Below are 13,833 nucleotides of genomic sequence, written 5' to 3'. Positions count from 1 at the left end.
GGCTGAGGCTGGGCAGAAAGGCAGAGGGACCCAAAAATATAAATCAATATGTGACTTTAATATATGTGCTCTCGGTGTCTGTGTGTGCTGGGGGATTATTAGTAACCTTGATTCCAGCTCAGTGTCCATGTGAGGCGGGGAGACGTGTGGCCCCCGGGGAGGAGAAGAGAAATTAGGAAGCCAAATTCTTCTCCTGATTGACACCTGGGTAAACATTATCCTGGCAGAAGGGGAAGAAAAAAAGATCAATGCCGGGTATTTTTATCACGTTCCAGGGACGGACAGGGGGGGGAAATTAAAGAAACAGTCCCCTCGCCTCATTGAATATGTTCATCTCCCCCCCCCCCCAAGGAGGAGGCAGATGGGGTGAACAGGGGCGGGGGAGGATCAGGATCAAAAGTGGGAGAGGAAGTGGGTGTGACCCAGGAAGCAGTGACCTGGTGCTTCTTTGGCCCCGGGGGCACTCCCGTGAGTGGCCGCCAGTACGGAAGAACACTGCTTTTAATGATAGGGCAAAGGCACCAGCTTTGATGGGCAGAATCACAGGCCACAGAGTCTAATGTGAAGTTAAGACTCTGACTTCAGTGGAGGGCCAAGAGGCATTAGTCTTAATGGGGTTAGATCAGGGGGATGTTTCTAGTGGGAAGTTCCCAGAGCATGGGGAAGGAAGTGTGGTTTCAGCCTGGTCTGGGGTAGTGAATAAAGGGGGGGCGGGGACGATCAGCACCAATGTGGAGAGAGGGGTATCTCTCTGGATTGCCTTGGAAAGTGGGTCTCAGTTCTACAGTCAGGAAAACCTAGTTTCGTATCTGGCCTCCACCCCTTCCTGGCTATATGACCTTGGCAAAGTCGTCTGACCTCACTCTCCTTATCTGTGAGACGGAGGCACATAACCCCCACTCCTCTCTCCCAGTTTTCAATGAGATTCTACAAAACACTGTGCAGGGGTGAGGAGCTATTGCTATCTAGAACGGCACTGTCCAAAAGAAATATAATGCAAGACACGTATGTGCTTTAAAATGTTTTAGGAGCCACGTTGAAAAGTACATAGAGGGGCGCCTGGGTGGCTCAGGCGGTTGAGCATCCGATTCTTGGTTTCGGCTCAGGTCACGATCTCATGTTTTGTGAGTTCAAGCCCCGCATCGGGCTCTGCACTGACAGTGTGAAGCCTGCTTGGGATTCTCTCTGTCTTCCTCTCTCTATGCCCCAGCCCCACTCGTGCTCTTTGTCTCTCTCCAAATGACTAAATAAGCTTCAAAAAAAAAAAAAAAGAAAAAGTACAAAGAAATAGGTGAAATTTAAGTTAAACCATTTAAAAAATTTTATTTATTCATTTCTTTTTAAGTAGGTTCCGTGCCCAATGGGGGACTTGAACTCATGACCCTGAGATCAAGAGTCAGACACTCTACCAACCGAGCCATCCAGGTGTCCCCCCAGCTTAAATAATTTTTTTTAAAAATTTAACCCAATAGGGGCACCTGGGTGGCTCAGTTGGTTAAGCATCCACCTTCGGCTCGGGTCATGATCTCACTGCTCATGGGTTTGAGCCTCACATTGGGCTCTGTGCTGACAGCTCAGAGCCTGGAACCTGCTTTGGATTCTGTGTCTCCCTCTCTCTCTGCCCCTCCCCTGCTCGTGCTCTATCTCTCTGTCTCTCTCTCTCTCTCTCTCTCTCAAAAAGAAATAATAAAACATTTTAAAAAATAAAAATAAATTTAACCCAATATGTCCGAAGTATTATCATTTCAACATGTAGCACTAGCCACATTCCAAGGCCTCAGTTACCTCATGTGGCAGGTGACTACCATATTGCACTAGTACAGGTCTAGAATAAGAAACCCACAGGGAAGGGGCTTTTGCTTCTGTGACAGTAGGGAGGGGCCCCTGGAAAGAGAGGGCCAACAGTGTGCTCCCATGAAATGCAAAGCAGAGCGCCCTTTTGTGAGGATCAATTTTCTTGTTCTCTTTCTTTCTTTCTTTCTTTTAACATTTATTTATTTTTGAGAAAGAGAGAGAGAGAGACAGAGGACAGAGGAGGAGCAGAGAGACAAAGACACAGAATCCAAAGCAGGCTCCAGGCTCTGAGCTGTCAGCACAGAGTCTGACTCAGGACTCGAACCCACGAACCGTGAAATCATGATCTGAGCCGAAGTCAGGCACTCAACCGACTGAGCCACCCAGGCGCCCCTGTGAGGGTCAATTTTCTGACTGTGAAGAGGCCCCAGCGCCCCAGAAGGAGGCTCTCGGGGGGAGGGCAGGGGATACTGACCGATGGCAGGGTCTTCCTTCAGTAGGTCCACCACAGGCCCCCAGTTCTCCTGGGCAGGACCTGGCGCCGGGTGGACTGAGCTTCCTGGCATCCCTTGGCACTTGGAGCAGCCTGGTGTGGAGGGACAAGGCTGCCAGCTGGACTTGGAAACTCCTTTCATTCCTGGTGCCTCTGCTTTCTGGCTGTGGGATCTAAGGCAAGGCCCTTTCCATGAGCTTCAGGAATGCACATGGGGATGGTCATGAGCAGCCCCATTCCAGCAAAAAAAAAAAAAAAAAGTATGCTTTGTAAACCATGAGCATGTGTGAGGAAAGGAGAAAATGGGGACAGTGGGAGGGGGTCCCTTCCAAGGTCACCCCTTGCATGGTGGCTATCTTGCTGGGCATGTTCTCAGGGTCCTCAAGGGCCACCCTACTCCTAGGGGAGGCAGGCTCCAGCTGGAAGAAGAGGGTAGGAGCAGAGGCCCAGGAAGGGTGTGATTCTCCAGGAACCACACAGCAAACCCAGAAACGGCTTAGCTGAAGCTTCCAGGTTTGGAGCCAGGACACCTGGGTCCTGCTTCTCAGCTGTTCTCAGCACCAGGATTTGTGGGGAGGAGTGAACAGGGCTATTTCAGGGCAATGCAAAGGGTGCTCAGCGCTGGCCGGGAGGCAGCCCTCCTGGGTCTAGCCTGACATTTTCAGCTTGATGCTGGGAGCTGGGGAAGAGGGCCTGGCCGCCTGGAGCTCTCACGCCTTGGGGTGGTTGGTCCTGCGCCCCAGCAGCCCCAGCCCTACGGCCCAGCAGTGCTTCCGGCCTTGGCTGCAGAATTGTCCTGCCAGGGGAGAGGTATGGGGAGAGCACCAGGCTGCCCAGGACTCCTGTGGGTTCCTGAGAGCCATGGTAAGCTCTCACTTGTAGCTTTCGCAGAGCTGGGATTTTAGGAGATCGAAACCCTAGGAGGCCCAGCAAATGGCCTTCAGGAGATCCAAGAGCACACTTTCGCTCATCGAAAGCAAAACCTTGAGTATGTGCGTTTTTCTAAGCTAAGGGTCTAAGCTTTTGTGAAGGCTTAGAGGGCTCTGTGACTCCTAAAAGAGTAAGAACCACTGCTCTAGACACCCACACTCACAAATATGCACACACACAATATAGACACACTCACGTATAGACACACATACATATACACTCATATGCAGTGCTCGTGTATACACACACATACACGTACACACACACACACACACACAATACATATACACACATACACACACTCTCTCTCCCTCTTCCTGCTACAGGTTTCTTCCATCTTTCCACCCTGCGCAGAAATTCATCTATATGCAGGGAGCCTGGGTGGCTTAGTGGGTTAAGCATCCAACTTCAGCTCAGGTCATGATCTCATGGTTTGTGGGTTTGAGCCCCGCATCGGGCTCTGTGCTAACAGCTCTGAGCCTGGAGCCTGCTTCAGATTCTGTGCCTCTCTCTCTTCCCCTCCCCCACTCAGGCTCTGTCTCTCCCTCTCTCTCAAAAATAAATTAACATTTAAAAAAATAAAAAAATAAAAAGAAATTCGTCTATATGCATCCTCTCTCCCAAATTGCTCTAAGCCCATTCTTCCTAGCTAGAGACTCAAGGTGATCCCTAGCGCCTACCAAATGCAGTTTCAGACTCATCAGTTTGGCATTCAAAGAGCCCTCCGCCACAAAGCCCTTGCTTCCTGACACACACAGGAACCTCATTTCCAGCCCAGCTTGCGGGACTCACTGACCCTGCCAAGTGCGGTCCACCCTCCCTGCCTCCGCCTTCCTGCAACAGTGGTCCGCTTCCACATGTTGCGATCCCACCCATCTGCAAGCCCCGGCTCACAGGCCACCCCTTCAGGGCAGCCTTTCACAGCCTAGTCAGAAATGCCTGCCTTCCTCCTGTTCGTCTCCCATAGTCCCTTGCGTGTCCCAGGCCTTGGACCCTTACCTCTCCAAGCCTCACACTCTGGGTCACTGGGGACGGCACCTAGCTTGCTGCCTTGTGCAGACTAGGCCCCTCGAGGGCAGGGTCTGTCGGGGGTGTCCATGAGTCCTCTCTGAATCCATATCCCATAGTCACACTTCCTGTGCCGCTCCCCGCCCCCCCCCAAGGTCAGATATGAGAAAAAAATAGATGAAACAACATTTTGCAAATCATGGTGTAAACTCCATTCCAGTGCTCCCCTCCTCCCAGTATTCTTCCTGGACTCCTGCCTGCCCTTGGCTCCAGTCCCTCTGGCCTCTCCCCTCCCCCCGGGGTCCAGATGTGCTGAGCCCGAGTGGCTCAACTGGAGAGACGGGGTCTCTCTGAGTCTGGATCTCTGTCTGTGTCCCCAGTAGACATCTGGTCTCTCCCATCAGACTGGGATCACTGGGAAGGTGAGGACCTACCTTTTCTTTTTTTTTTTTTTTTGGTCTTTTTTCTTTCTTTCCTTTCCCCACTCCATTCAAATAAGGATTTCAAACCGCTTTCAGAGACACACGTGACAAGATAAAAAATGAGAGAGGAAGCCAGGGGCGGAAGAGGTCCTGCCTTCCCCTTCCCCAGGCTCTGTCTCTGGCACCCAACAAAGGGCACCTTTCGGAGCGGCTCATCATGGGCCTTGGCTGAACCCATTCAGCCTCCTTCGCAGGGACCTCAGGTGTGGACTTGGCCGGCGCCCTCCTCCCTCGCCAAACCACCGGGCTCTGCTGCCAGCCCTGGCCCTGCCAGCCGCCGCTCACCTGACCCAGCCCTTCATGCTCTGGCTCTTTTCCTCCCGCCTCCATCTGCAACCACAGCACATCCCAGCTGTCTGATTAACTCAATTGATTAATTAAGCTCTAATGAGAGCTGTGACTCACCCCTGCAGCTGCTGACCAGGAGGCCAGCCATGCCGGGAAGGGCTTGGGGCCACAGGCATGGGCCTAGGAGGGCCCAGGGGACAGGAAGCTCATGCTCGGGGCTATTGGTAAGAGAAGCACAAAGCTTGCCCGTGGCTGGGTCTCCCCCAGAGCCCTTGTGGGCAAGGGGGTCCTGTGGGCTCTCTTGTCCAGCCAGCTCCAGAATGATGTATCTAGCACCAACTTTGCTGAAGGCAGGGAGGGCAGAGCAGGTTTATTGATGGGCTGAGAGGTGCAGGGAGGAGACTAGATCCCCCGCAGCCTCTCTGTGACTCATGGGGCCTGGACTGCCCAAGGCCCAGAAGGTACTGGCCACGTGGAGGCTGGAAGCCAAACACAGGGGCCGGGCCCAGCCCTGTCAGCAGCTACCAGTTCCACGATTTCCGGCTCCCACAACTCCCAGCCATATGGTCTCCGGCCGCTGGCTCCCAGGCCCAGGTAACCACAAGGGCTCTGCAGAACAAGTAGTGAGTTCTAGTCACCCCCTGCCTCCAGCTGGCCCCCCCCCCAACCCTAGCCACTGGCCTACCCGCCTCCGGGCTCTAACCCCTTGTCCCGGGTGGGGGACAAATGCCACCCCCCCACCAGCCCACCATCATTTTCCATCTCACAAAGAACACCCATATTCATTCTTCTCTAGAACCCTGTGAGGTAAGCAGAGAGGGGAGTCCATTCTAGAGATGAGAAAACTGAGGCCTCGCCTCGCCCAAGATGACACCTGGTTTCTTCTTGCTTCTCAGCCTTTGCATTCATTGCGGGAAAACACTCCTCTTCAGCTGGAGATCTCAGCTTAGGGATCGCTTCAGCCGGGAGGCCACCTGGCTCCTCAGCTGCAAGGAGGGCCTTCCTATCATGTTACACGCGCTAACTTGTTCGGATCAGCCATTGGGCCATGAGGGCAGCTACCATTCTGTCTATCCCCACTCATCCCTGGCACCCTGCTCAGGACCTCACACGCAGTAAAACATAATGCATATTTTTGGGAGAAAGCAAAAAAGGAAGAAATGAATGAGCCACCACGAGTGGCAGATATCCTGATCCCCAGTCTAGTGCTGGGAGGAAGGACGCCACAAAGGACAGGGCCAGGCTGTCTGGTGTGGACATTTCTGCTGAGGGTGTGCAGAGAGCCTACAGCAAGCAGGTCCATGGGACCAGAGAGCAAGCAGGTTAGGTAAGCTCTTGTCCTCCCCAGCAGAGAGAGTGTTGTGGGGGGGTACACCTACAGGGGAATCTTGGGAGATGGGGGGTGGGCAGGGCAGGAGAGAGTGGGGGCGTATAGCTCTGGGGCACCGGAGCTTCCTTCAGGGGAAGGAGACGGAGCTCTGGCTGGAGAGGAAGACCGAGAGGGAGTCCTAGCTTCGCTTGACCCCCCTGGGTGACCTTGGCCATGTGGCCTTCCCCGCTAGGCCTGTGAATTGAGAAAGTCTCATGGACTCAGGATCCTGGTTGTCCTCTCCTGGTCTGGGAGCCCTGCCGCCCCAAGAGACATCTGTGACCAGAGGAAGTGAATGAATGGTGAGGGACGGTAGGGGGGGCACATAGCCAGGAGCCTCTGATCCCCATGAGGAAACCCCTGCTGCCCGCCCCCACTCCTCCCAGCCCCTCAGATTCAATTACCAGCTTGGCTTTCAAATCGGGCTCCAGCCAGTAACTTTGCTGGAGAAAATGACTATGTGATTATTTCAACCTTGCTCCAAACACCATTTTAATTGGATCTGGGAAAAGGCAATTTGGGCATGGAGGGGCCATTGTGGGGCAGGAGCAGAGCAGCTCGGGAATGTCAAGGAGCAGCCCGCTAGCCCCTGAGCCTCGAGCAACAGTAGATGTTTCTGAGCCCCTCCTCCCAAACCCCCACCCTCTCCCTGATATTCATCCCGGATCTGGGGTTAGCCTCAGCAGGAAAGACAAAATTGGTGGTGGTGGTCGTGGGGGGCTTCACAGGCAAGCAGACTGGGGGGGGGGGTGCGGGGTGGATGATTCCAGCAGCTGGGTTTCCTGCCCAAAGCAGCCCTCAGCACCTTAGGAAACTGCTTTTCTGACAATCACCATTCTCTGCCCTCAGCCCCAGCCCACCTGGGAGTAAACTTTTGCTCCAATGCTAGCCCCGAGGAAGCAGAATTGGAAAGAACATCTGATTTTCCAGAATCCAGCAGAGCCTTCTAGAGGGATTTGGGATTATCTGCTCCAGGGATCACTCTGCCAGCTTTCTCCCTATTAGGCAGATAATTGTGATTTGACTACATACCAATCTTTCTGAGCTTCAGCTTCCATAACTGTCAAAGGGACAGTTGGTCCTAGGTGACCCCTAAGGCCCCCTCTCAACTGGGAAGGAAGCCATTTCAGCTGATTCCCCATGTGTCTGTCCTCCATGAGGCTGGAGAAGTGCAGCCTGAACTCCTCAGTGGCCCTTTTCTTGGGGCCTGTGGGCTCTCGGCCTTGCAGGGTCCGTGGACCCCGGCAGCTAAGATGTCCCTCCCCATCTCTGAGCCAGAGCTCCGCCAGGGGCCAGGATGAAAGTGTGAGCCTGGGATCGCGGCAGGAGGGCAGGGGCGGGATATGCCCCAGAGGTGGAAGGGTCGGGAGGAAGGACACAAGAAAGAACCCCCTTGACGCCATCGCCATCGTCATGTGTCTCGAGGTCTGGCCTTCCCAGGGCTCCCTCTGATGACTTTCCCCCATAGCCAAATGAACGCCATGTCAACGCTTTTTTAAAAATTGCGTGGGGGCGCCTGGATGGCTCAGTCTGTTGCACATCCAACTTTGGCTCAGGTCAGGATCTCACGGGTTCCTGCGTTCAAGCCCTACAGTGGGCTCCTTGCTTTCAGGACAGAACCCACTTCAGATCCTCTGTTCCCGTCTCTCTGCCCTTCCCCCACTTGGCTCTGTCAAAAATAAATAAAACATTACAAAAATAATAAAATGTTTATTTAAAAATAAATAAATAGGGGCGCCCAGGTGGCTCAGTCGGTTAAGTGTCCAACTTCGGCTCAGGTCACGATCTCACCGTTCGTGAGATCGAGCCCCGCATTGAACTCTGTGCTGACAGCTCAGAGCCTGGAGCCTGCTTCGGATTCTGTGTCTCCCTCTGTCTCTGCCCCTCCCCAATCACACTCTGTCTCTCTCTCTCTCTCTCTCTCTCTCTCTCTTTCTCTCAAAAGTAAATAAACATTAAAAAAAATTAAAATAAATAAATACAAATAAAAATTGCTTAAAAGCTGTCATTTGGCAAATGTGCTCCAGGGAGCTACCCACAGCAAGAGTGAATGTGCCCCCCTGCCCCTCCCCACCAAGACGTGGATGCTGGGACTGTAGGGAGGACGGGCCAGGCCCTGACACACCCCAGCATTTGCCGGTCATCAGCGAGCACTTACAGGGCACTTGGTGGGCATGGGAAGAGGGACAGTGGGTAGGTACAAAGGGAATAGAAAATGTTGGTTAAATTCATCCACCCTATTTAGCACCTTCTGATGCCAGGGACGGGGCCAGTGTGACCCCAGGAAGCTGACAATCTTGTCTGGGAGGCAGGACACCCCTTTCCTGGATTAACTTCAGAACTTTAAGACATGGCAGGAAAGATGGTGAGGAAATGAGGCCCTGGGCTCTTATGGGCCAATAGTGTCAATAGGACGAAACCCAGGAGGACTTCCTGCAGGAAGGAAGTGTGGGTGCGATTTGGCCCCGGGGATGTTGGTGGGCATTCCGGAGGTAGCTGAGACGCACAGGGAGAAGAGGCAGAGAAAAGCAAACAAGCAAGCACGATGGTTGTATCTTACGTCTCACAACACCCCCAAGAGGGGCGATTATTATCTCCATTTTACAGACTAGAATCCTGGGATGAAGACAGGTGCGGACACTTGCTGGGGCCACAGGAAGCCAGGAGGGACAGAAAGAAGGTCTGCCTTCCCCTGACCCGCTTGCCCTCATGCTGACAGCACCAGCTGGCAGAAGCCCCGGGCTGAGTTCCCTTGGGAATCCGGAGGCCAGGGCCCTGGGGATTTCTGGGATCCACGAGGATCCAGGAGTAAGATCTGAGACACGCAGGACCCCAGCCCTCCAAGCGAGTGCGTGCTTAGAGGAGGGAGGGGTTCAAAGGCACGGATCAGGGGAAAATTATATTGTCAAAGAGGGAAGCCAGTGCTGCCATCCCTCTTTCACTCATTAATTTCTGGGGAAGTATTAGCTGTCAGCAAGCAGCGGCCCTCCAATTCAAATTACAGAATTTGAATTCTTAATTTCTCCTAATCCATCAGTGAGCTGCCTTCCTGGGCTAATATTAGCAGCGCTGGCGAGGCTTATAGCACAGTCATTGATGTCTCCCTCCCCTCAAAGAAAGCCCTAATCGATAGGGCTGGGCCAGGGGTGGGCCCTCCGGGGCAGGAACCCCCTCCCCACTCCCCAGCTGCCTCCAGTCCCGGGAAGAGTGCGGAGTTTTGGGGAGGTCCCTGGAGAGACTGGAGAGCAAAGGAGAGATAGGGAAGGCAGAACCAGAGGCTGAGAGACTTGGGACGAGGGAGGGAGGGAGGGAGGGAGGCTGAGACCCAGGGAAAGGCAAAATTAGCGAGACTAAGAGAGGTGGAAGCAGAGTGATGGGGAGACCGGGAGGCTCAGAGAGACGGATGGAGATGAGGTGGAGAAGGGGGAGGGAGCCCTTCAGAACCTAGGGTTAGAGCGACACACATACTGGCTTCATTCATGGAAAAAGCCCAGCAAAGCAAAACCAAAGCCCTGCGGGACCCCACGGGATGGTGGGAGTATTAGGTCCCATAGGTAACACGGCGCCTCTAACACGGGACCCCATAGTCCACTTTGCCTATAGGTGTCCTGGAGTGAGGCACCTCGAATCAAATCGTAGCTCAAAGGCCTCCTCTACCAGGAAGCCCTCTTGCTTTCTATCTGGCAGGACCATCTTTTTACCTTTGGGCAGTAGCACCTTCTCCTGGTCAGCTAGCTATCTGGGTCCTGGAGACATTCTGTAAGGTTGCCTCTCTGCGCAGGTGGATTGAGGAAGACAAGACGGTGGCGAGCTCCTAGGCTGAGCACCTTATGGGCATTTCTATTTCTCTCTTCAACAAAGCCACGAGGTAGGAACTATTATCACCCCCATGTAATAGGTGAGGAAACAGCTAGTTAAATCACTTGCCCAAGGTCACGGGGCAATGAAGTAGCAATGTCAGGATTTGAACCCAAGAAGCCTGAGTCCAAAGCAAAATGGTTAACACCATGTGACAGAATCTTGAGGGAAAGCTCCAGGGGATTACACATGGTGCAGTCTCTGTCCTTGTTGAACTATGGAAGGGTGAAGGACAACGTCAGGCCAGTCCCATGACTTCCTCACATGACCCTCCTTCCATCAGCCGGTCTCCTTATTAACAGCCGTGTACCTTCGAGCCCCCTCGCCCAGCTCACACCTCTCTCTCCTGCTTTTCTGTCTCTCCAGATCCCACCCTTCACCCAGGCAGGCCTGGTTCAAACCACGCCTTCAGCTGGAAGCCTTCCTGTAGCCCCGTCCCTGACCCCCACAGCCTGTCTCTCCCTGGCCCAGTCCTTGTCCTTTCTATGAATGTCCTGCCTCCTCAGCAAGTTGCGAGGCTCTCTGTGCACAGCCCGAGTGCCCTCCAATGTCCTAGGAACTCAGCCTTGCCCGTGCCAGTGCTCAGTAAATATTTGACTTATCTACTGATTGATTGGTGAGTGAAGACAGGAGGCCTGGGACAAAGACGGCTCAACTGAGCAGTGTCCCTCTCCTCCCAGGCCCTAGGGAAGTGTCTGGGAGCTGGAGACACGCAGGTGGGGACTCCAGGCCCGGGCACATGTGAATGGCCTGATGTGGTCAGTGCAGCTCTCCAGACTGCTCACCCAGCTGCCCCTTGGGGGACCCTATCTCCCCAGGCTGGAGGATTTGGGGGTATGCGTAGGAAAAGGAGAAAAAGGGGCCCCTCAGCTTGGGAAGTGAGCCCTTCAGATGGCTCTTGAAGCTTCTCTTCCCTCCCCAGGCTCTGCCCAGGCACCCAAGCTAGAGGCAGACTCCAGGATCTCCCCCGGGGCTGAGGTCACTGTCCCCACTCCCTTTGCTGCCCCTGCTACTCTTCCTTCCCTATCTGAGAGGCTGGGCCCAAACAGAACTATTTTGGGCCAAACTTCTGAATTATACATGCTCTGGCCAGTGAGGCCATCGCTCCTGATCAGTGGCAGTAGGGGTTGGGAGTAGGTGATCACTGCGTTTCATTTTTGGCTCAAGTGTCAGAGTTTGTGCCTGTGCCGGAAGGAAAGCAATGGGGTTGCATGCATGTGCTTGTGTAAATTTCGTGACTAAGGGATTGCGGGTGTGAATGAATGATTGTGGGTTCACAGGTAGAAGATATAGCTTCTCTCACTCTCTCTCTCTCTCTCTCTCTGAAGCTCCAGGATGGTGCTGGGCCCAGCCTCCTGTGGGGTTCAAATCTGTGTGTGAGGCCAACATACAGGGCGGACGGAGGCCCAGACGCACGTGGGATGACACCACAAGTCACCCTGCCCCTGCCTTGGCTAGTGGTGGGATCCTCAGGAGCCAGATGGACAGACAAAACATGCTACCTCATCAGGACCAGACACAGGAGACATGAAGGATAGGCCATTGACTGCCTGAGAATAATAGCTGTAATGGCCATCGTGAGTTGAGGAACCCCTCTGGGTCCAGGCATTTTACATCCACAAACTGAGTTGAATGTCCCAACACCTCTGTACCATATGCCCCATATCCCCATTCTACTGATAAGGAAATTAAGGCTCAGAGAGACTAAGTAACTAGCTCAAGATTGCATGTAAGGAACTGGCAGAGTCAAAACTAAGAGGTGCCTGGGTGGTTCACTTGGTTGAGCGTCTGACTCTTGATTTCGGCTCAGGTCATGATCTCGCGGTTTGTGAGTTCGAGTCCCGCGTCAGGCTCTGTGCTCGCGGCTCAGAGCCCGGAGCCTGCTTTGGATTCCGTGTCTCCCTTTCTCTGCCCCTCGCCCATTCCCACTCTATCTCTCTCTCTCAAAAGTAAATAAACTTAAAAAAAATTTTTTTAAATAAATTAAGTAGTTGGAAAGGGCTATAGAACAATCAACACGTACATGAAAAAGATATTCAACATCATTCATTATCAGGACAATTCAAATTAAAACGCCAATGAGATACTGCTACGCACCCTTTAGAAGACGGACCACGATGAGCGTTGGTGGGGGTTGCGGCGCAACTAGAACTCTTGTACGTTGACAGCAGAAATGTACAATGGTGCCACTACTTTAGAAAGCAGTCTGTCAGTTTCTTAGAATTCAGTTACCATAGGACCCAGTCATTCCACTCTTATGTCTTTACCCAAGAAAAATGAAAATATACATTCACACAAAGACTTGTACACACACGTTCGTAGCAGCTTTATTCACAACAGCCAAATGCTGGAAGCAACACGAATGTCCGTTAACAGGTGGCCAAACGATCACATATTCATACAGTGGGCTCCAACTCAGCAATAAAAAGGTATGAACTGGCAAAACAACAACATGGATGAATCTCATAAACGTTATGAAAGGCGAAAAGCAGCCAGACACCAAGAGTACATATTACATAATTCCATTTATATGAAACTCTAGAAAAGACAAACCTAATCTATAGTGACAGAAAGCAGATCAGTTGTTGCCTGGGGCTGGGGGGAAGGCTAGGGATCGACTGGGAGGGGACACGAGGGAGCTTTTGGGGATGATGAAAATGTTCTATATCCTGATTGTAGTGGTGGTTATATGTGCATATAAATTTGTCAAGACTCGTCAACTCGAACGCTTAAAATGTGTGCATTTTGTTGTATGTAAATGATACTTCATAAGACTGAAAAAAGAAACCCAGGTAAGCTGAGCTCAAATCTGCACCTGTAACTATTATGTTCTGTGTCTCTTGAGGTAGTGGCAGGGGAATGGTGGGTACCTGAGGTCCCTTTGAAGCAGAGGAAGATCTGGGGATCTAGAATTGATTGCTTGCTCCCACTGGGAGGAAGCTTCCAGCTTTACCCTGCCTTTACTGCCCCCTACCACTCGGGCTGTCTCTGGCTCTCCCTATAACCTGAGGAACTGACCACCTGAGGGTGTCTAGTCTCCTGCAGGGGGTCTCTCTCTGACTCAACTTCCTCAAGCAGCATCCTGACTGGTGGGTCAGGAATCCTTAGGGAGTCAGCGTTTTGTCTCCTTCCACCTCTAAGGTTCAAGTCCAACCTGCACATGCCCCTGAGAGCCCTCTCCCGCCCACCATGCAGGGGACTGGTCGGTGATGGGCCTCCAGTGCCATGGGAGGGGGCACGGGCACTCTGCACTGGGGCAGACATCAGGCTTACCCACTCAGGAGTCTCCAGGGAAGGCCAGCGTGCCAGTGCTCACTCAGAACCCTTAGCCTCAAAGCTTGCTATTATCATCAATCGTTTCCTGAATGCCTATTAAGTGCTAGGCTTTGAGTTAAGCCTTACACCTGCATTTTCTCTGTTAAGCCTCTGGGCAACCCTAGGAGGCTGAAGCTATTATTGCCCTCATATCACAGATGAGGACGCTGAGGCACAGAGAAGGTAAGGAGGGCCATACAGCCAGCAGGTGGAAGGAAGGCTAACAGTAGCCAATGCAGTTAATTTCCTACCTGTGCCTACAGCAGCCCCTTGAAGAACTTTTTAAAAATACAGAT

General features: G+C 52.8%; 1 long non-coding RNA gene across 1 annotated transcript; it reads right to left on the bottom strand.

Annotated features, from left to right (window-relative positions):
- Positions 1-37: 37 nt before the first annotated feature.
- Positions 38-4,332, bottom strand: LOC124522207 (uncharacterized). Its single transcript, XR_006964712.1, has 3 exons — positions 4,217-4,332; positions 2,270-2,484; positions 38-220 (listed from the first exon to the last, which is right to left on the bottom strand). It is a non-coding gene; the product is annotated as an uncharacterized LOC124522207 (long non-coding RNA).
- Between the last annotated feature and the right edge of the window lie 9,501 nt (positions 4,333-13,833).

This window comes from Lynx rufus, unplaced genomic scaffold, assembly GCF_022079265.1.
Source record: "Lynx rufus isolate CCGP_SWC_20201006 ecotype Redwood Valley unplaced genomic scaffold, mLynRuf1.p SCAF_34, whole genome shotgun sequence".
Classification (NCBI taxonomy): Eukaryota; Metazoa; Chordata; class Mammalia; order Carnivora; family Felidae; genus Lynx; species Lynx rufus.
The sequence above is the reverse complement of the archived record's forward strand: the minus strand, read 5'-3'. Positions and strand labels throughout refer to the sequence as shown.